The sequence below is a fragment of the Nelumbo lutea genome, chromosome 6 (assembly GCF_056320005.1).
Source record: "Nelumbo lutea isolate HS-2025 chromosome 6, American lotus-T2T, whole genome shotgun sequence".
Lineage (NCBI taxonomy): Eukaryota > Viridiplantae > Streptophyta > Magnoliopsida > Proteales > Nelumbonaceae > Nelumbo > Nelumbo lutea.
The window spans coordinates 41,580,189-41,604,017 of record NC_142689.1 but is presented as its reverse complement, the minus strand read 5'-3'; the positions used below and the strand labels follow the sequence as shown (position 1 = coordinate 41,604,017).

General features: G+C 40.0%; 2 non-coding genes across 2 annotated transcripts; both read right to left on the bottom strand.

The window, feature by feature from the left end:
• Positions 1–3,648: 3,648 nt before the first annotated feature.
• LOC148848737 (small nucleolar RNA R71) lies at positions 3,649–3,755 on the bottom strand. The gene has a single exon (XR_016101523.1). It is a non-coding gene; the product is annotated as a small nucleolar RNA R71 (small nucleolar RNA).
• A 9,697-nt stretch (positions 3,756–13,452) lies between these two features.
• Positions 13,453–13,559, bottom strand: LOC148848736 (small nucleolar RNA R71). Its single transcript, XR_016101522.1, has one exon. It is a non-coding gene; the product is annotated as a small nucleolar RNA R71 (small nucleolar RNA).
• Between the last annotated feature and the right edge of the window lie 10,270 nt (positions 13,560–23,829).

Below are 23,829 nucleotides of genomic sequence, written 5' to 3'. Positions count from 1 at the left end.
GTCATGGAAGCAAGAGAGAGCACTTCGGCCCAAAAAGAGCAAGTGAATTCCTTGAGAAAACCCAAGAAAATAAAGCCTAGCTATGAGGAGAATTCGGCCCAGCAAGGAAGGCCCATTTTTAGCCCAAATAACAGCCTAGAGTGTAGCCCACATGAGCTCAAAAGCAAGCTAAGTTGTAGCCCAAATAGCAGCCCAAAGGGAGCTAGGGGCGGCAACTTCTAGGAGTTTCTTGAAGAGAAGGAGGGAGCACTCTAGAAGGTTCATGAGGGGTGTAATACACCCCATTCTAGAGGCTTCAAGAAGGGGCAAGAGCCCCCTTGAAAAACTATATAAGGAGGCCTCTAGGAGGGGAGAAAGTTGTTCAATTGCTTGAGAGGAAGGCTCTCCCACTCTTAGAGGTTCGGCCACCTTGAGAGAAGAGAAGAGAAGAAGGCTAGGCGCAAGGAAGAAGAAGAAGAAGGGCTGAAGGAAGTTCAAGACAAGCAAGCTAGAAGAAGAAGGTGAGTTCGAATTGAGAGTTTGTGATTCAAAGATCTTCTGTAATAAATCATTTGTAGTTTCATTCTCTTTTGATTTGAATTCAGTTTCTTAGTTATATGTTCTTTCTTCTTTCTCCTTGTTTCCATTTTTCCTTGATGTATTTCATCTTGTAAAATTTCAGTTCAGCAATCTAATTCTTTTTGATTCATTCAAATGGTCATGCATTGTATTTGAAGTTTCTTGAATAAGGGTGTGATTGTAGATTAATTCGGCCAACTAACCTTCAAAACTCATATCTGAATTCTCAGATCTGAGATTGCAAGATCTGAATTGCTTGAAAGAGAATTCAGATCTGCAATTTTCAGATTGGGCGAATTAATCTACAGCTTGGAATTCCTAGAGTGCTTGAGAGAGACTCTAGGAATTCAGATCTACTATTCAAGAACTGAATTGAGTGCAAGGTTAGAGATAACTTGCACAATTCAGTTGGTGATCAATTCAGATTTGAATTGATGCCTTAGAAGTGTTTGAAGAAATGCATGCATGAGGATTAGATTCTTGCTAGAGATAGAAGAACCGTCACTCATGCATAGGATGAACATGCACTTGAGAGAGGCTGTTCATGACCTTGGGGTTTCACCAAACCAAGGCTCAATCATGATTCATTCGAATGATCCAAATTGATAGATTGCTGAATTCTGAGATTGACATTTACTGCTTACTCTTCTAACCTGAATTGAAGGCAATTGGACCAATGATTTAGATAGATTTTAATTTAGGATTTCTTAGCTTTCATTAGAGTTTTGATTTATTTGTTGATCAGATAAGAAATGTTCAATTTGGTATTGGTAATTGTTTCCTAAATCCTCGTGGGAACGATACTTCACTCACTACTTTATTACTTGAACGGCTAGTGCACTTGCTAGTGTCACAATGAGCCACACATCAAGTTTTTGGCGCCGTTGCCGGGGATTTAGAGAAACAATATTAGGAAACATTGAGCATTCTTAATCTGATCTCATTCAGCATTGCATTCATAGTTGGGTAATTTGCTAACTTTTTCATTTCAGCTTGGACTGCAACTGCTGTACTACTGTAGTTATGTTTCTTCTTTCTTAAGTAGATTACTTTCTTTTTTTTGGTTTCAGTTTCATTTTAATAAAGGCATATTTGATTTCTATTCAATCTTGATGTTGTTCCCTTCAAAAAGAAAAAAAAAAAAAAATTCACATAAACATGAGTGTTGCAGATCTGAGTTGCATTCGGCACTCAGATCAGCAGATTTCAGATCTGCAGCACTCAGCCGAAAAGAGTTGCTTGTGTTTCAGATTTTATTATTCTTTTCTTTCATTACAAAAAGAAAAAAAAAACAAATGAAAAAAAAAAAAAGGGGGAGATCTTTTGAACAACCAGAGGAGCAATTGAGAATTCGGATCAGAACTCAGATCTGAGTTCAGATCTGAATTCTGCTATTGCAGATCTGCAACAGTTCAGATCTGAGTTCCTCTGAACTCAGACCTGAACTGATGAAATTTTGAGGGGAATTGGGTGTCATCACCACCCCAATTCACCCTAGGGCACTTCTGCTATTCCCCAAAAACAATTTGGTAGCAATAACTGAAGGTAAGGCAATTGAGAATTCAGATCCAAACTCAGACTTGAGTTCAGATCTGAATTCTGCTGTTACAGATCTGCTCAGTTCAGATCTGAATTCCTCTGAACTCAGATCTGAACCGATGCAAGTTTGAGGTGAATTGGGTGCCATCACTACCCCAATCCACCCTAGGATACATCCAACCTGCCTCAAGGGTGAATGGATAGCAAGGAATGAGAGAAATTCAAATCTGAAATGCAGTTGATATGATGTGAGGACTGAACTGATACAGAGCATACTATGAATTCTGGGTGGACTGAATTCTTGGCTTTACCCACTTGTAACCGAGCTACATTAGCTAAGGAGGTGTATGTTTGGATTGAATAATTGTTATGCCTCAGATATTTAAGAAAAATTAGCACTTTCCAAGTATTTCTTTTAGCATTCAGATCTGTAGCAGGGCTGCTATAGTGCAACAGTTAGCAGACCTGATTTCAGATTTCTACAAAAGTTGTATGGGCCGAATAGCTTGCAATACCAAACATTGCAGATCCAATTTTCAGGTCTTAGCAAGTGTTTGATATGCATCAGCTATACAGGTTTGAGCTTCAATTGTAAAGTTTTTAACCCAAGCCTAACTCAGGACTGGTTTTAGTTTATTTCAGATCCTTTTAAATTTTTTTTTTAGATCAGATCTGATTTCAGCCCTAAAGCATCACAGAATTGATTCCAACCTTAATGGATGTATATTGTAGTGTATACCAATGAGTGTGTATGAGATATCCAGCTCAGATCTGAATTATTATTTATTAATTTCTCTAGACTAACAATACCAAAGACTTGTAGATCTGAACTCAGATCTAAATTGGGTCTGAATTCAGATGTTGCAATCGATGGATGTAGATAAAGGAACCTTGAATAAGATGATTGGTTTAAATTTGCTTTTAGTATAATCGGCTTCATTTATTCATGATAGGATGTAGGTTTTGTATTCCAATACTTCACTTTACATTTTCAGTGTGATAGGATTAGTTATTTATTTTCTTTTGTGAATATTGGAATTTTTATTGCTTTGACTTTAACAGTTTATGACAAGCAGACCTGAACTGGAAGAGATCCTTTACGACCCAGAGATTGAACGGACTCTCCGTGTCCGTTTGAGAGCTGCTAAGCAAGTCAGACAAGAAGCACAAGAAATGGCTGAACAAAGAACTATGATGGATTATGCCAAGCCTACCCTCACCGGGACTGTCTCCAGCATTATCAGGCCAACTATTGCTGCCAATAACTTCGAAATTAAACCGGCCATAATCCAAATGATACAAAATACGGTTCAGTTTTGTGGTATGGCCCATGAGGATCCGAATGCCCATATTGCTAACTTCTTGGAAATCTGTGACACCTTCAAACACAATGGGGTAAGTGATGATGCCATCCGGCTGAGGTTATTCCCATTTTCTTTGAAGGATAAAGCCAAAGCTTGGTTGAACTCATTACCGGCAGGATCTATAGCCACATGGGACGAAATGGCCAGCCGTTTTCTCTCTAAATATTTTCCCCCTTCTAAAACTGCTAAAATGAGGAATGACATCACTACTTTTTTCCAGCAAGAGGGGGAATCTTTATATGAGTCATGGGAACGATACAAGGAGCTGTTAAGGAGAGTTCCTCACCATGGCCTCCCCATTTGGCTGCAAGTGCAGACTTTCTATAATGGTCTTACTGACTCAAATAAGACCATATTAGATGCTGCAGCCGGAGGATCCATAAATAATAAAACTCCTGAGGTTGCCCATGCACTTATTGAGGAAATGGCAGCCAACAATTATCAATGGCATTCGGAAAGGACTCAAACTAGGAAGCAGCAAGGCTTGCATAATGTTGACACTTATACAGCACTAGCTGCACAAATAGGAGCACTCAGTAAAAAAATAGATGAAATGCAGATAGCTGCCATGCATGTGCAGCCTCTTAATTGTGAATTGTGTGGGGGAGGCCACATCAGTACAGACTGCCAAGTTGGCAATCAGTTCAGACCATCTACTGAACAAGTTGACTATGTCAGCAATTCGTCAAGACAGCAGGGTTACCAGAGTCACCATACTTTTCATCCAGGATGGAGGGGACATTCAAACCAGTCCTGGCCAAATCAGCATATTTCCAAGCCGTTCCACCAGACTTATCATCAGCCTGAACCGAAATCCAATTTGGAGGAACTGATGACAAAATTTATAGCAGGTGCAGAAACTAGGTTCCAGAACCAGGAAGCCTCAATCAAAAACCTGGAAAACCAAGTGGGGCAATTGGCACAATTAATCTCTTCCAGACTGCCGGGAACTCTTCCAAGCAACACTGAAGTGAATCCACGAGAGCAGGTGCAAGCTATTACCTTAAGAAGTGGAAAAGAGTTGCCTGAGGTAGAAAAGAAGAATTGGGCTGAACCCAAGGCAGAAACAAGCCTTGGAACCAGACAACAGAAGACGGAACAACCAGAAGCACAACAAGGGATGCACCAACAACCACAAGTTCCATTCCCTAACAGGCTGAAGCAACAAAAATTGGAGAAGGAATTTGGTAAGTTTCTTGAAATATTTAAAAGTTTACATATTAATATTCCTTTTGCTGATGCTTTAGCCCAGATGCCACACTATGCAAGGTTTTTGAAGGAATTATTGGCAAACAAAAGGAAACTGGGAGATGTGGCTACAGTTGCATTAAATGAGGAATGTTCTGCTATCCTTCTGAACAAGCTGCCTCAGAAACTCAAAGATCCAGGGAGTTTCACTATTCCTTGTACCATTGGCAGTTTAAAAATTGAAAACGCTTTATGTGACCTGGGAGCTAGCATCAATTTAATGCCATATTCTATCTTCAAGAAATTGGGGTTGAATGAACCCCAACCCACTAGAGTGGCATTACAATTGGCTGATAGATCCATTAGACATCCTAGGGGGATCATAGAAGATGTGTTAGTTAAAGTTGACAAATTCATTTTTCCAGTTGATTTCATTGTGTTAGACATGCAAGAAGATGTGGAGGTCCCGCTTATCCTAGGGAGACCTTTCCTGGCTACCGGGAAAGCAATGATTGATGTCCAACAAGGACAACTCAGCCTTAGGATACAAGATGAGGAGATAATTTTTAAAATGTCTGATGCTATGAAACATGCACCCTCTAGTGATGATTCTTGTTTTATGATTGATGCCATTGAATTGACAATTGATGAATGCTTCCAGGTAAGTAGAATAACTGATCCTCTTGAACTCTGCCTCCAACAGGGAGAACTTGAAGAAACAGAAAATGAAAAAATAAACCTCATGATAGCATACCTGAATGATAAGCCTCAATTCAAGGGAAAGGGGTTTCTTAAATTAGAGAACTTAGGCAAATTGCCCGGACCATCAGGTAAGCCATCACCCCAAGAACCCCCCACCCTTGAACTGAAGCAATTACCATCCCATTTAGAGTATGCTTTCCTTGAGGAACCATCAGATCTCCCCGTGATAATTTCCGCAGCACTGAATCCCTTACAAAGAGAAAAATTATTAAGAGTGCTGCGGGAACACAAAAATGCTATAGCTTGGAAGGTAGAAGATATCAAAGGCATTAATCCATCAATCTGCACTCACAGAATTTTGATGGAAGAGGACAGCAAGCCTTCCGTTCAGCCCCAAAGGCGCCTGAATCCCAACATGAAAGAAGTGGTAAAGGCTGAAATAATTAAGTTGTTAGATGCTGGGATCATTTATCCTATTTCTGATAGTTCTTGGGTAAGCCCTGTGCAAGTTGTGCCCAAAAAAGGGGGTACGACTGTTGTTCCAAATGAGAAAAATGAACTCATCCCTACTAGAACCATTACCGGATGGCGTGTGTGTATTGACTATAGAAAATTAAATGAAGCCACCCGGAAGGACCATTTCCCTCTCCCATTTATGGATCAAATGTTGGAGAGGCTAGCCGGGCATGAGTATTATTGTTTCTTGGATGGATATTCAGGGTATAACCAGATACCAATTGCACCAGAAGATCAAGAAAAGACCACTTTTACTTGCCCATATGGAACCTTTGCATACCGAAGGATGCCCTTTGGGTTATGCAATGCCCCAGCAACCTTTCAGCGATGTATGATGTCTATATTTTCTGATATGGTTGAAAAATTTATTGAGATCTTCATGGATGATTTTTCAGTTTTTGGCTCTTCATTTGATGCATGTTTGAATAATCTGGAACAGGTGCTTACTAGATGTAAAGAAACACATCTTGTGTTGAATTGGGAGAAATGTCATTTTATGGTGCAAGAAGGCATAGTGCTTGGACACAAGATCTCTCAAAGAGGTATAGAAGTCGACAAGGCCAAGGTGGAGGCAATTGAAAAATTACCAACCCCAACATCTATTCGTTCTTTGAGAAGTTTCTTAGGACATGTCGGATTCTATAGAAGGTTTATTAAAGATTTCTCAAAAATTTCCAAGCCATTATCTACCTTGCTTCAGAAAGAAGTGCCTTTTGAATTTTCAACTGAATGTCTTCATGCTTTCAACATCTTGAAAGACAAATTGATCCATGCACCTATCATGATAGCACCAGATTGGACCCTCCCATTTGAATTGATGTGTGATGCGAGTGATTTTGCTATAGGAGCTGTTTTAGGACAAAGAATGAACAAACATTTTCAGCCAATTTACTATGCTAGCAGAACCTTGACTGGACCCCAACTCAATTACACCACCACAGAAAAGGAGCTGTTAGCAGTAATATTTGCACTTGATAAGTTTCGTTCATATCTGATATTATCCAAGGTTGTTGTCCATACAGATCACTCGGCATTAAGGCACTTGCTTACCAAGCAAAACTCAAAACCAAGACTGATCAGGTGGATCCTTTTATTGCAAGAGTTTGACATTGAGATTAGAGACCTGAAGGGTGCTGCAAACCTGGCTGCTGACCATCTCTCCCGGTTGGACACGGTAAGCTCAAAAGAGGAGATAACCAGCAACATTCGAGAAGAATTTCCGGATGAGCAGTTGTACTCAATACAGAAATACTCATATCCTTGGTATGCTGATTTTGCTAATTATCTAGCTGCACAAGTCCTTCCTCCTAACCTTTCATATCAACAGAAAAAGAAATTCTTTTCTGATGTAAAATACTATCTGTGGGAGGAACCCTTTTTGTATAAATTGTGTGCAGATCAGATCATAAGGAGATGTGTCCCCGAGGAGGAGATGGAGTCGGTACTCCAATTTTGCCATGATAAAGAAGCAGGAGGTCATTTTGGAGCTAGTCGCACGGCAGCCAAGGTTTTGCAATCAGGTTTTTATTGGCCCACACTCTTCAAAGATGCCCATCGGTATGTGTCCACATGTGACAAATGCCAAAGATCGGGAAACATTTCCCGACGGAATGAAATGCCCCTTTCCAATATTTTAATCTGTGAAATCTTTGATGTTTGGGGTATAGATTTCATGGGACCTTTCCCGAATTCTTTTGGGAATAAGTACATCCTCGTTGCAGTTGACTATGTATCCAAATGGGTAGAAGCCATGGCTTTACCCACAAATGACTCAAGAAGGGTAGTACACTTCCTAAAGAAGCTATTCTCCCGATTTGGCACTCCGCGAGCTATAATTAGTGATAGGGGAACTCACTTCTGCAATAGCCAATTTGAGAGGTTAATGCAAAAATATGGAATTACACATAAATTAGCTACCCCTTATCACCCTCAAACCAGTGGCCAAGTGGAGTTGGCTAACAGGGAACTCAAAAGAATTCTGGAAAAGACCGTAGCATCCACCAGAAAAGATTGGTCCATCAAATTAGATGATGCATTATGGGCATACAGAACTGCATTTAAGACACCTATTGGCATGTCCCCCTACAGATTGGTCTTTGGTAAAGCATGCCATTTACCAGTTGAATTGGAACACAAGGCCTATTGGGCTCTTAAATTCTTAAATTTTGACATTCAGGCCACAGGGGCTAAAAGGCGGTTGCAATTGAATGAATTGGATGAATTCAGACTTACCACCTATGAGAATGCCAAAGTTTATAAAGAAAGAATAAAAAACTGGCATGATAAGAACTTGCTGAGACGGGACTTTTATGTAGGCCAACAGGTATTGTTATATAATTCCCGTCTCCGCTTGTTTCCAGGTAAGCTGAGATCCAGGTGGTCTGGACCCTTTACCATTTCACAGGTTTTTCCCCATGGGGCTATAGAACTCACCCACCCAGTTCAGGGCACGTTTAAAGTAAATGGTCAGCGCCTGAAACCATATTTAATGGGCAGTACTGTACCCCCTCCATCCACTGTTTATCTAGATAACCAATAATCTCTTATGCTTGCTCATGAACAAGTTAAGGAATCTTTTTGTCATTTATCTTTTTAGAATATTAGTTAGTAAAATAAAGATCTTTTTCTCAAAATTCCAATTCTTTAAGGACTCAGTTCATCATTTTCTTTTCTTCAGTTTGCTCTAGCAAGTGTGACTCCCTAACACTACGAACATTGAGGACAATGTTCATCTCAAGTGTGGGGGAGTGAGCCCGAGGCTAGGGTATGGGGGTTGAAACCATGCACCTCATGCACCCCAACACACATATGCAAGCAATGACATCACAAAAAAAAAAAAAAAAAAAAAAAAGACTGGAACCCCTCAAGTTCATTACTATTTATTTGATGATTTTTTTTAAGAAGGAATTCAATGAGTTGAGGGAGACTGATGTACTTGTTAAGTTTTTATTCTTGTGAATGACCCAATTTGATTTATGCAGGATAAAAGGGGAGATGAATATGCCTTTCAGCATGACTAGCCCTAACTTCCTTCATGTGTATGGAAGCCCTTGATTTCATTGTTAATGGTCAAGAGAGCTAGTGCACATCTGAAGTGCTAATTCTTGAGGTTCAATAATTGCAAAGAAGGACAAAAGCCCAAATTGACTCCGCTATTCTGAGCTGAATAGTAAAACTAGCAGCTTAGAACATGAGTCCTATTTACCTACCTCAAACAAGTGACCAGTGTGAGATGGAGCATAAGATGCACTCACACCAAAAAAATAAAAAAAAAAAAAGTGTGAGATGGAGCATAAAATGCACTCACACCGAAAAGAAAAAAAAAAAAAAAAAAAAAAAGGTGAGATGGAGCATAAAATGCACTCACCCTTAGAAATAAGTAATTGTGGTGACAACCGAGGTTCAAAGGGGCACTCTAAAGTTGAACTCTCATAGAGATTTAGTTATAGATGTGAAACTTAGTGAAATTTGATTATTAACCTTGACAATTAAGGAGCTGATTTATATATGAATTAGGAGTGAAGGCTAGACTATAATGAAATTCATATTCTCCTTTCCTCGGATCTGATACATATCTTAAATGGTAATTTACAAGAATAAGAGTTGAGCACTTACAAAAGTTCCCCGACTACTCAATGCATTTCTATCTTAAAAAGTTCACCAGGTAAATGGTGAGAACAGAAGGGGGGAATGTTAAGTTTATGGCTGATGTCTTTGCTTGAGGACAAGCAAAAGCTTAAGTGTGGGGGTATTTGATGAACTTACAATTTATGTATAATTTTTGAGGACTTTAGCATGGATTTTTATGCTGGTTTTATTAATTTTTGCCTTAATTTAGCTTAATGATAAGAATAAGTTCAGGGATAATCAATCCAAGAAAAGGAAGGAAAAAGGCAAGAAAAGAAGGTTCAAAAAGACCAATTTCAGTCCAGCCCGGTCATGGAAGCAAGAGAGAGCACTTCGGCCCAAAAAGAGCAAGTGAATTCCTTGAGAAAACCCAAGAAAATAAAGCCTAGCTATGAGGAGAATTCGGCCCAGCAAGGAAGGCCCATTTTTAGCCCAAATAACAGCCTAGAGTGTAGCCCACATGAGCTCAAAAGCAAGCTAAGTTGTAGCCCAAATAGCAGCCCAAAGGGAGCTAGGGGCGGCAACTTCTAGGAGTTTCTTGAAGAGAAGGAGGGAGCACTCTAGAAGGTTCATGAGGGGTGTAATACACCCCATTCTAGAGGCTTCAAGAAGGGGCAAGAGCCCCCTTGAAAAACTATATAAGGAGGCCTCTAGGAGGGGAGAAAGTTGTTCAATTGCTTGAGAGGAAGGCTCTCCCACTCTTAGAGGTTCGGCCACCTTGAGAGAAGAGAAGAGAAGAAGGCTAGGCGCAAGGAAGAAGAAGAAGAAGGGCTGAAGGAAGTTCAAGACAAGCAAGCTAGAAGAAGAAGGTGAGTTCGAATTGAGAGTTTGTGATTCAAAGATCTTCTGTAATAAATCATTTGTAGTTTCATTCTCTTTTGATTTGAATTCAGTTTCTTAGTTATATGTTCTTTCTTCTTTCTCCTTGTTTCCATTTTTCCTTGATGTATTTCATCTTGTAAAATTTCAGTTCAGCAATCTAATTCTTTTTGATTCATTCAAATGGTCATGCATTGTATTTGAAGTTTCTTGAATAAGGGTGTGATTGTAGATTAATTCGGCCAACTAACCTTCAAAACTCATATCTGAATTCTCAGATCTGAGATTGCAAGATCTGAATTGCTTGAAAGAGAATTCAGATCTGCAATTTTCAGATTGGGCGAATTAATCTACAGCTTGGAATTCCTAGAGTGCTTGAGAGAGACTCTAGGAATTCAGATCTACTATTCAAGAACTGAATTGAGTGCAAGGTTAGAGATAACTTGCACAATTCAGTTGGTGATCAATTCAGATTTGAATTGATGCCTTAGAAGTGTTTGAAGAAATGCATGCATGAGGATTAGATTCTTGCTAGAGATAGAAGAACCGTCACTCATGCATAGGATGAACATGCACTTGAGAGAGGCTGTTCATGACCTTGGGGTTTCACCAAACCAAGGCTCAATCATGATTCATTCGAATGATCCAAATTGATAGATTGCTGAATTCTGAGATTGACATTTACTGCTTACTCTTCTAACCTGAATTGAAGGCAATTGGACCAATGATTTAGATAGATTTTAATTTAGGATTTCTTAGCTTTCATTAGAGTTTTGATTTATTTGTTGATCAGATAAGAAATGTTCAATTTGGTATTGGTAATTGTTTCCTAAATCCTCGTGGGAACGATACTTCACTCACTACTTTATTACTTGAACGGCTAGTGCACTTGCTAGTGTCACAATGAGCCACACATCAAGTTTTTGGCGCCGTTGCCGGGGATTTAGAGAAACAATATTAGGAAACATTGAGCATTCTTAATCTGATCTCATTCAGCATTGCATTCATAGTTGGGTAATTTGCTAACTTTTTCATTTCAGCTTGGACTGCAACTGCTGTACTACTGTAGTTATGTTTCTTCTTTCTTAAGTAGATTACTTTCTTTTTTTTGGTTTCAGTTTCATTTTAATAAAGGCATATTTGATTTCTATTCAATCTTGATGTTGTTCCCTTCAAAAAGAAAAAAAAAAAAAAAATTCACATAAACATGAGTGTTGCAGATCTGAGTTGCATTCGGCACTCAGATCAGCAGATTTCAGATCTGCAGCACTCAGCCGAAAAGAGTTGCTTGTGTTTCAGATTTTATTATTCTTTTCTTTCATTACAAAAAGAAAAAAAAAACAAATGAAAAAAAAAAAAAGGGGGAGATCTTTTGAACAACCAGAGGAGCAATTGAGAATTCGGATCAGAACTCAGATCTGAGTTCAGATCTGAATTCTGCTATTGCAGATCTGCAACAGTTCAGATCTGAGTTCCTCTGAACTCAGACCTGAACTGATGAAATTTTGAGGGGAATTGGGTGTCATCACCACCCCAATTCACCCTAGGGCACTTCTGCTATTCCCCAAAAACAATTTGGTAGCAATAACTGAAGGTAAGGCAATTGAGAATTCAGATCCAAACTCAGACTTGAGTTCAGATCTGAATTCTGCTGTTACAGATCTGCTCAGTTCAGATCTGAATTCCTCTGAACTCAGATCTGAACCGATGCAAGTTTGAGGTGAATTGGGTGCCATCACTACCCCAATCCACCCTAGGATACATCCAACCTGCCTCAAGGGTGAATGGATAGCAAGGAATGAGAGAAATTCAAATCTGAAATGCAGTTGATATGATGTGAGGACTGAACTGATACAGAGCATACTATGAATTCTGGGTGGACTGAATTCTTGGCTTTACCCACTTGTAACCGAGCTACATTAGCTAAGGAGGTGTATGTTTGGATTGAATAATTGTTATGCCTCAGATATTTAAGAAAAATTAGCACTTTCCAAGTATTTCTTTTAGCATTCAGATCTGTAGCAGGGCTGCTATAGTGCAACAGTTAGCAGACCTGATTTCAGATTTCTACAAAAGTTGTATGGGCCGAATAGCTTGCAATACCAAACATTGCAGATCCAATTTTCAGGTCTTAGCAAGTGTTTGATATGCATCAGCTATACAGGTTTGAGCTTCAATTGTAAAGTTTTTAACCCAAGCCTAACTCAGGACTGGTTTTAGTTTATTTCAGATCCTTTTAAATTTTTTTTTTAGATCAGATCTGATTTCAGCCCTAAAGCATCACAGAATTGATTCCAACCTTAATGGATGTATATTGTAGTGTATACCAATGAGTGTGTATGAGATATCCAGCTCAGATCTGAATTATTATTTATTAATTTCTCTAGACTAACAATACCAAAGACTTGTAGATCTGAACTCAGATCTAAATTGGGTCTGAATTCAGATGTTGCAATCGATGGATGTAGATAAAGGAACCTTGAATAAGATGATTGGTTTAAATTTGCTTTTAGTATAATCGGCTTCATTTATTCATGATAGGATGTAGGTTTTGTATTCCAATACTTCACTTTACATTTTCAGTGTGATAGGATTAGTTATTTATTTTCTTTTGTGAATATTGGAATTTTTATTGCTTTGACTTTAACAGTTTATGACAAGCAGACCTGAACTGGAAGAGATCCTTTACGACCCAGAGATTGAACGGACTCTCCGTGTCCGTTTGAGAGCTGCTAAGCAAGTCAGACAAGAAGCACAAGAAATGGCTGAACAAAGAACTATGATGGATTATGCCAAGCCTACCCTCACCGGGACTGTCTCCAGCATTATCAGGCCAACTATTGCTGCCAATAACTTCGAAATTAAACCGGCCATAATCCAAATGATACAAAATACGGTTCAGTTTTGTGGTATGGCCCATGAGGATCCGAATGCCCATATTGCTAACTTCTTGGAAATCTGTGACACCTTCAAACACAATGGGGTAAGTGATGATGCCATCCGGCTGAGGTTATTCCCATTTTCTTTGAAGGATAAAGCCAAAGCTTGGTTGAACTCATTACCGGCAGGATCTATAGCCACATGGGACGAAATGGCCAGCCGTTTTCTCTCTAAATATTTTCCCCCTTCTAAAACTGCTAAAATGAGGAATGACATCACTACTTTTTTCCAGCAAGAGGGGGAATCTTTATATGAGTCATGGGAACGATACAAGGAGCTGTTAAGGAGAGTTCCTCACCATGGCCTCCCCATTTGGCTGCAAGTGCAGACTTTCTATAATGGTCTTACTGACTCAAATAAGACCATATTAGATGCTGCAGCCGGAGGATCCATAAATAATAAAACTCCTGAGGTTGCCCATGCACTTATTGAGGAAATGGCAGCCAACAATTATCAATGGCATTCGGAAAGGACTCAAACTAGGAAGCAGCAAGGCTTGCATAATGTTGACACTTATACAGCACTAGCTGCACAAATAGGAGCACTCAGTAAAAAAATAGATGAAATGCAGATAGCTGCCATGCATGTGCAGCCTCTTAATTGTGAATTGTGTGGGGGAGGCCACATCAGTACAGACTGCCAAGTTGGCAATCAGTTCAGACCATCTACTGAACAAGTTGACTATGTCAGCAATTCGTCAAGACAGCAGGGTTACCAGAGTCACCATACTTTTCATCCAGGATGGAGGGGACATTCAAACCAGTCCTGGCCAAATCAGCATATTTCCAAGCCGTTCCACCAGACTTATCATCAGCCTGAACCGAAATCCAATTTGGAGGAACTGATGACAAAATTTATAGCAGGTGCAGAAACTAGGTTCCAGAACCAGGAAGCCTCAATCAAAAACCTGGAAAACCAAGTGGGGCAATTGGCACAATTAATCTCTTCCAGACTGCCGGGAACTCTTCCAAGCAACACTGAAGTGAATCCACGAGAGCAGGTGCAAGCTATTACCTTAAGAAGTGGAAAAGAGTTGCCTGAGGTAGAAAAGAAGAATTGGGCTGAACCCAAGGCAGAAACAAGCCTTGGAACCAGACAACAGAAGACGGAACAACCAGAAGCACAACAAGGGATGCACCAACAACCACAAGTTCCATTCCCTAACAGGCTGAAGCAACAAAAATTGGAGAAGGAATTTGGTAAGTTTCTTGAAATATTTAAAAGTTTACATATTAATATTCCTTTTGCTGATGCTTTAGCCCAGATGCCACACTATGCAAGGTTTTTGAAGGAATTATTGGCAAACAAAAGGAAACTGGGAGATGTGGCTACAGTTGCATTAAATGAGGAATGTTCTGCTATCCTTCTGAACAAGCTGCCTCAGAAACTCAAAGATCCAGGGAGTTTCACTATTCCTTGTACCATTGGCAGTTTAAAAATTGAAAACGCTTTATGTGACCTGGGAGCTAGCATCAATTTAATGCCATATTCTATCTTCAAGAAATTGGGGTTGAATGAACCCCAACCCACTAGAGTGGCATTACAATTGGCTGATAGATCCATTAGACATCCTAGGGGGATCATAGAAGATGTGTTAGTTAAAGTTGACAAATTCATTTTTCCAGTTGATTTCATTGTGTTAGACATGCAAGAAGATGTGGAGGTCCCGCTTATCCTAGGGAGACCTTTCCTGGCTACCGGGAAAGCAATGATTGATGTCCAACAAGGACAACTCAGCCTTAGGATACAAGATGAGGAGATAATTTTTAAAATGTCTGATGCTATGAAACATGCACCCTCTAGTGATGATTCTTGTTTTATGATTGATGCCATTGAATTGACAATTGATGAATGCTTCCAGGTAAGTAGAATAACTGATCCTCTTGAACTCTGCCTCCAACAGGGAGAACTTGAAGAAACAGAAAATGAAAAAATAAACCTCATGATAGCATACCTGAATGATAAGCCTCAATTCAAGGGAAAGGGGTTTCTTAAATTAGAGAACTTAGGCAAATTGCCCGGACCATCAGGTAAGCCATCACCCCAAGAACCCCCCACCCTTGAACTGAAGCAATTACCATCCCATTTAGAGTATGCTTTCCTTGAGGAACCATCAGATCTCCCCGTGATAATTTCCGCAGCACTGAATCCCTTACAAAGAGAAAAATTATTAAGAGTGCTGCGGGAACACAAAAATGCTATAGCTTGGAAGGTAGAAGATATCAAAGGCATTAATCCATCAATCTGCACTCACAGAATTTTGATGGAAGAGGACAGCAAGCCTTCCGTTCAGCCCCAAAGGCGCCTGAATCCCAACATGAAAGAAGTGGTAAAGGCTGAAATAATTAAGTTGTTAGATGCTGGGATCATTTATCCTATTTCTGATAGTTCTTGGGTAAGCCCTGTGCAAGTTGTGCCCAAAAAAGGGGGTACGACTGTTGTTCCAAATGAGAAAAATGAACTCATCCCTACTAGAACCATTACCGGATGGCGTGTGTGTATTGACTATAGAAAATTAAATGAAGCCACCCGGAAGGACCATTTCCCTCTCCCATTTATGGATCAAATGTTGGAGAGGCTAGCCGGGCATGAGTATTATTGTTTCTTGGATGGATATTCAGGGTATAACCAGATACCAATTGCACCAGAAGATCAAGAAAAGACCACTTTTACTTGCCCATATGGAACCTTTGCATACCGAAGGATGCCCTTTGGGTTATGCAATGCCCCAGCAACCTTTCAGCGATGTATGATGTCTATATTTTCTGATATGGTTGAAAAATTTATTGAGATCTTCATGGATGATTTTTCAGTTTTTGGCTCTTCATTTGATGCATGTTTGAATAATCTGGAACAGGTGCTTACTAGATGTAAAGAAACACATCTTGTGTTGAATTGGGAGAAATGTCATTTTATGGTGCAAGAAGGCATAGTGCTTGGACACAAGATCTCTCAAAGAGGTATAGAAGTCGACAAGGCCAAGGTGGAGGCAATTGAAAAATTACCAACCCCAACATCTATTCGTTCTTTGAGAAGTTTCTTAGGACATGTCGGATTCTATAGAAGGTTTATTAAAGATTTCTCAAAAATTTCCAAGCCATTATCTACCTTGCTTCAGAAAGAAGTGCCTTTTGAATTTTCAACTGAATGTCTTCATGCTTTCAACATCTTGAAAGACAAATTGATCCATGCACCTATCATGATAGCACCAGATTGGACCCTCCCATTTGAATTGATGTGTGATGCGAGTGATTTTGCTATAGGAGCTGTTTTAGGACAAAGAATGAACAAACATTTTCAGCCAATTTACTATGCTAGCAGAACCTTGACTGGACCCCAACTCAATTACACCACCACAGAAAAGGAGCTGTTAGCAGTAATATTTGCACTTGATAAGTTTCGTTCATATCTGATATTATCCAAGGTTGTTGTCCATACAGATCACTCGGCATTAAGGCACTTGCTTACCAAGCAAAACTCAAAACCAAGACTGATCAGGTGGATCCTTTTATTGCAAGAGTTTGACATTGAGATTAGAGACCTGAAGGGTGCTGCAAACCTGGCTGCTGACCATCTCTCCCGGTTGGACACGGTAAGCTCAAAAGAGGAGATAACCAGCAACATTCGAGAAGAATTTCCGGATGAGCAGTTGTACTCAATACAGAAATACTCATATCCTTGGTATGCTGATTTTGCTAATTATCTAGCTGCACAAGTCCTTCCTCCTAACCTTTCATATCAACAGAAAAAGAAATTCTTTTCTGATGTAAAATACTATCTGTGGGAGGAACCCTTTTTGTATAAATTGTGTGCAGATCAGATCATAAGGAGATGTGTCCCCGAGGAGGAGATGGAGTCGGTACTCCAATTTTGCCATGATAAAGAAGCAGGAGGTCATTTTGGAGCTAGTCGCACGGCAGCCAAGGTTTTGCAATCAGGTTTTTATTGGCCCACACTCTTCAAAGATGCCCATCGGTATGTGTCCACATGTGACAAATGCCAAAGATCGGGAAACATTTCCCGACGGAATGAAATGCCCCTTTCCAATATTTTAATCTGTGAAATCTTTGATGTTTGGGGTATAGATTTCATGGGACCTTTCCCGAATTCTTTTGGGAATAAGTACATCCTCGTTGCAGTTGACTATGTATCCAAATGGGTAGAAGCCATGGCTTTACCCACAAATGACTCAAGAAGGGTAGTACACTTCCTAAAGAAGCTATTCTCCCGATTTGGCACTCCGCGAGCTATAATTAGTGATAGGGGAACTCACTTCTGCAATAGCCAATTTGAGAGGTTAATGCAAAAATATGGAATTACACATAAATTAGCTACCCCTTATCACCCTCAAACCAGTGGCCAAGTGGAGTTGGCTAACAGGGAACTCAAAAGAATTCTGGAAAAGACCGTAGCATCCACCAGAAAAGATTGGTCCATCAAATTAGATGATGCATTATGGGCATACAGAACTGCATTTAAGACACCTATTGGCATGTCCCCCTACAGATTGGTCTTTGGTAAAGCATGCCATTTACCAGTTGAATTGGAACACAAGGCCTATTGGGCTCTTAAATTCTTAAATTTTGACATTCAGGCCACAGGGGCTAAAAGGCGGTTGCAATTGAATGAATTGGATGAATTCAGACTTACCACCTATGAGAATGCCAAAGTTTATAAAGAAAGAATAAAAAACTGGCATGATAAGAACTTGCTGAGACGGGACTTTTATGTAGGCCAACAGGTATTGTTATATAATTCCCGTCTCCGCTTGTTTCCAGGTAAGCTGAGATCCAGGTGGTCTGGACCCTTTACCATTTCACAGGTTTTTCCCCATGGGGCTATAGAACTCACCCACCCAGTTCAGGGCACGTTTAAAGTAAATGGTCAGCGCCTGAAACCATATTTAATGGGCAGTACTGTACCCCCTCCATCCACTGTTTATCTAGATAACCAATAATCTCTTATGCTTGCTCATGAACAAGTTAAGGAATCTTTTTGTCATTTATCTTTTTAGAATATTAGTTAGTAAAATAAAGATCTTTTTCTCAAAATTCCAATTCTTTAAGGACTCAGTTCATCATTTTCTTTTCTTCAGTTTGCTCTAGCAAGTGTGACTCCCTAACACTACGAACATTGAGGACAATGTTCATCTCAAGTGTGGGGGAGTGAGCCCGAGGCTAGGGTATGGGGGTTGAAACCATGCACCTCATGCACCCCAACACACATATGCAAGCAATGACATCACAAAAAAAAAAAAAAAAAAAAAAAAAAGACTGGAACCCCTCAAGTTCATTACTATTTATTTGATGATTTTTTTTAAGAAGGAATTCAATGAGTTGAGGGAGACTGATGTACTTGTTAAGTTTTTATTCTTGTGAATGACCCAATTTGATTTATGCAGGATAAAAGGGGAGATGAATATGCCTTTCAGCATGACTAGCCCTAACTTCCTTCATGTGTATGGAAGCCCTTGATTTCATTGTTAATGGTCAAGAGAGCTAGTGCACATCTGAAGTGCTAATTCTTGAGGTTCAATAATTGCAAAGAAGGACAAAAGCCCAAATTGACTCCGCTATTCTGAGCTGAATAGTAAAACTAGCAGCTTAGAACATGAGTCCTATTTACCTACCTCAAACAAGTGACCAGTGTGAGATGGAGCATAAGATGCACTCACACCAAAAAAATAAAAAAAAAAAAAGTGTGAGATGGAGCATAAAATGCACTCACACCGAAAAGAAAAAAAAAAAAAAAAAAAAAAAGGTGAGATGGAGCATAAAATGCACTCACCCTTAGAAATAAGTAATTGTGGTGACAACCGAGGTTCAAAGGGGCACTCTAAAGTTGAACTCTCATAGAGATTTAGTTATAGATGTGAAACTTAGTGAAATTTGATTATTAACCTTGACAATTAAGGAGCTGATTTATATATGAATTAGGAGTGAAGGCTAGACTATAATGAAATTCATATTCTCCTTTCCTCGGATCTGATACATATCTTAAATGGTAATTTACAAGAATAAGAGTTGAGCACTTACAAAAGTTCCCCGACTACTCAATGCATTTCTATCTTAAAAAGTTCACCAGGTAAATGGTGAGAACAGAAGGGGGGAATGTTAAGTTTATGGCTGATGTCTTTGCTTGAGGACAAGCAAAAGCTTAAGTGTGGGGGTATTTGATGAACTTACAATTTATGTATAATTTTTGAGGACTTTAGCATGGATTTTTATGCTGGTTTTATTAATTTTTGCCTTAATTTAGCTTAATGATAAGAATAAGTTCAGGGATAATCAATCCAAGAAAAGGAAGGAAAAAGGCAAGAAAAGAAGGTTCAAAAAGACCAATTTCAGTCCAGCCCGGTCATGGAAGCAAGAGAGAGCACTTCGGCCCAAAAAGAGCAAGTGAATTCCTTGAGAAAACCCAAGAAAATAAAGCCTAGCTATGAGGAGAATTCGGCCCAGCAAGGAAGGCCCATTTTTAGCCCAAATAACAGCCTAGAGTGTAGCCCACATGAGCTCAAAAGCAAGCTAAGTTGTAGCCCAAATAGCAGCCCAAAGGGAGCTAGGGGCGGCAACTTCTAGGAGTTTCTTGAAGAGAAGGAGGGAGCACTCTAGAAGGTTCATGAGGGGTGTAATACACCCCATTCTAGAGGCTTCAAGAAGGGGCAAGAGCCCCCTTGAAAAACTATATAAGGAGGCCTCTAGGAGGGGAGAAAGTTGTTCAATTGCTTGAGAGGAAGGCTCTCCCACTCTTAGAGGTTCGGCCACCTTGAGAGAAGAGAAGAGAAGAAGGCTAGGCGCAAGGAAGAAGAAGAAGAAGGGCTGAAGGAAGTTCAAGACAAGCAAGCTAGAAGAAGAAGGTGAGTTCGAATTGAGAGTTTGTGATTCAAAGATCTTCTGTAATAAATCATTTGTAGTTTCATTCTCTTTTGATTTGAATTCAGTTTCTTAGTTATATGTTCTTTCTTCTTTCTCCTTGTTTCCATTTTTCCTTGATGTATTTCATCTTGTAAAATTTCAGTTCAGCAATCTAATTCTTTTTGATTCATTCAAATGGTCATGCATTGTATTTGAAGTTTCTTGAATAAGGGTGTGATTGTAGATTAATTCGGCCAACTAACCTTCAAAACTCATATCTGAATTCTCAGATCTGAGATTGCAAGATCTGAATTGCTTGAAAGAGAATTCAGATCTGCAATTTTCAGATTGGGCGAATTAATCTACAGCTTGGAATTCCTAGAGTGCTTGAGAGAGACTCTAGGAATTCAGATCTACTATTCAAGAACTGAATTGAGTGCAAGGTTAGAGATAACTTGCACAATTCAGTTGGTGATCAATTCAGATTTGAATTGATGCCTTAGAAGTGTTTGAAGAAATGCATGCATGAGGATTAGATTCTTGCTAGAGATAGAAGAACCGTCACTCATGCATAGGATGAACATGCACTTGAGAGAGGCTGTTCATGACCTTGGGGTTTCACCAAACCAAGGCTCAATCATGATTCATTCGAATGATCCAAATTGATAGATTGCTGAATTCTGAGATTGACATTTACTGCTTACTCTTCTAACCTGAATTGAAGGCAATTGGACCAATGATTTAGATAGATTTTAATTTAGGATTTCTTAGCTTTCATTAGAGTTTTGATTTATTTGTTGATCAGATAAGAAATGTTCAATTTGGTATTGGTAATTGTTTCCTAAATCCTCGTGGGAACGATACTTCACTCACTACTTTATTACTTGAACGGCTAGTGCACTTGCTAGTGTCACAATGAGCCACACATCAGGCTGCGAGGTGGGGGGAGTAACTTGTCTTTCCTTCTTGCCATGGGATGAGACCTGGTTTTCGAGAGGGTTCTAAGTTTGGGAGGTCTCTCCTTGGCAGAGACGCTCGCTACGACAGCGGGTCTGAGCCTGCTGCATAGCAAAGTGTCGAGGTGGAATTTGCTGTTGATGCTGAGGCAGCGGTGTGAACTACTACTAGTACTGTTGTTGGTAGACATGGTGAAGAATTTGCTGCTGGTACAACTAGAACTGATGGACCTGCTGCATCTGAGCTTGCATAGCTCGCACGCAGTGTACCAAGTTTTCTAGTTGGTTTTGTCCAACCATCGGGAGAACTGATGGTTTTGCAAAGGTCACCTCTACCGGCGAAGGGAGTGGAGCATTTATTGGCGCCAAGAACTGAGGCACACTCAGGGTAGGGACTCCGTCCGCGGAGAGGGGTACAGTGAACTGACCAATGCAAACATTAGGGAGCTGAGGTCATTTCCCAGAGGTGTTTTGGTCGGCACTTCGTCCGGCGTTGCTGGAGGAATCCATTGAAGTCAAACTGAAGTTACTTGGTGAGAGGCTTTTTGAAGTGTTTCCCACAGACGGCGCCAAATGATGTAGCGCAATTTGGTCACTCTTAGCTGGCAGGGGCCTTGCTCCTAGCTGGCAATGGACAACACCTGAGAAGGAGGAGAAGATGAAGAATTCCCGGGGAGTTTGCCTGGCGGGAACACTCTGATGCTTAAGTTAGAACTCAGTGGAGAGCTTAGAGAGTAGCAAAGAAATAAATGCTAAGAGTGAGGATGTGCAATTTCCGATTACAAAAATTACCTTTGCCCCTTGGAAATCAAGGCCTTTATATACTGATGCTCTATCAAATCGGGTGTAACCGCCTCTGATTCTCTTCTACAACCATTATTCATCAAGCTCATTCCACTGGTGCAGGTATCTGCCATAGAGTACGGTCATGTCAGTTGAGGAACATTATGCAAAGCTGGCGTGCACGACGCCACCTGACGTTGAGATGTAGGCGCAGTCCTTTAGACTAGCAGGTGTTGCGCCACCAGACAAGAGACGTGGGAGCAGTCTGACAAGCACGGTCTTGTCGAATAAGAAGTTTCCCGAAGACTTAGGGTTGCTCAATAGCTTGCTCCTTTGTAGCGAGCTCCAATAGCGGCTGCCTTGCAGCAAGCTGTTCTGCAGCGAGCTGTAGCCAGTTGTCTTGTGGTGAGATATTCATGTTGGGTTTTCAACAAGCTCATTACGTCGAGTTGTGGCCAAGCTGTCATGCTGAGTTGTCATTTATGTCGAGTCATATCCACGTGTCCCCTGGTTAGGAGGTCGGGTCAAATCACCCTCCATCAATAGTGATTCAACAAATGTGTGTTTAGGCATTTGTAGGGACAAAAGGTGGTTAAATGCAAAACGAAAGATGGGTTTTGTAGTTGACGAAATTGAGAAATAGATTGCTGGAACGAAATCTTTTTGGTGCCATCCATACACAAACTATGTACAATATTTAGCCCCGTTTTGTTTGGGTAAAGATGTGGAAGACAATGATAGAGATAAGGATAATGACACTGCTATAGATAAGGTCATGCACCAAAGATTCATCAAGAACCCAAACATTCTATTATCCTAATCACTCCTTTTTCTAATCTTGTACACAGTTTACTTCATCTTGTATTCTATTGATAGTAAATAACCTACAGTTGTACACATGTAACTCAAATATAAATACACAAAAGACTCTCAACTAGAGTCATCGATTTTATTCTTCCCTTAACTTGTTTTGTTCTTGATGGTATCAAAGCCATCTATGACCATGACTTCCTCTACTACCTCTTAAACTTCTAACACCACTATTGCTAATCTCAATCTCCCAGCAATAGTTACACACCTAATATTTGTTAAGCTAGATCATACAAACTATCTTTTGTGGTGGTCACTGTTCACTACAACATTGAAGGGATTTAAGGCTATCGGGTATGTTGATGGAAAATCAGAGCACCAACCAAGTTCCTCAACTCAACTAGGTCTAGTGACTCAACTGATCTGAATCTAGAATGCATACTCTAGGAGCTGCAAGACCAACTGATTCTAAGTTGGATTTTATCATCTCTCACTAAGGGCGTACTTGCTCAAGTTATTGGCCATACCACCGCTAGAGGAGTATGGGAAGCTTTATTGAGGCTCTTTGCATCTCGCTCTAAAGCTCGCATTATGCAACTTAGATTTGAACTCATGCATCTCAAGAAAGTAACTGCAAGCATGGTAGATTATCTTCAGAAAGCCAGGATACTCTCTGACAACTTGGTGGCTATTGGTGAGTTCATTTCAGGTTCGGAATTAATCCAATATGTTTTAAAGGAGGATTGGGTGCAGATTATGAATCTCTTGTAACCAGTCTTGTTCCAAGACCTGAAGACTACACATTTGATGGGATTCAGGCTCTTCTCTCTAATCATGAACTTCGAATGGAGCAATCAAAGATTCTCTTTGATGTTGCCCATTTGCAAATGTTGCTTCTTGATCTACTCTTTATAGGTCTCCTACTCCTAAAACTAATGCTGGAAAGAACAAGAACAAAACTGATAAAGAACTTAAGTTGAATCCCTACCAAGGAGTCAAATGTCAAATTTGTCTCAAACCAAATCATACTACCTACAAATACAGAGCATGTTTTGATAAAAACTTCAAACAGGAGAGGTCAAAAGGCAACAATGCTGGTGGTAATGGTTCAGCCTACACTACAAGCACTACATCATTCATTGACAGCAACTGGTACCCTAACTCAGGTGCCAA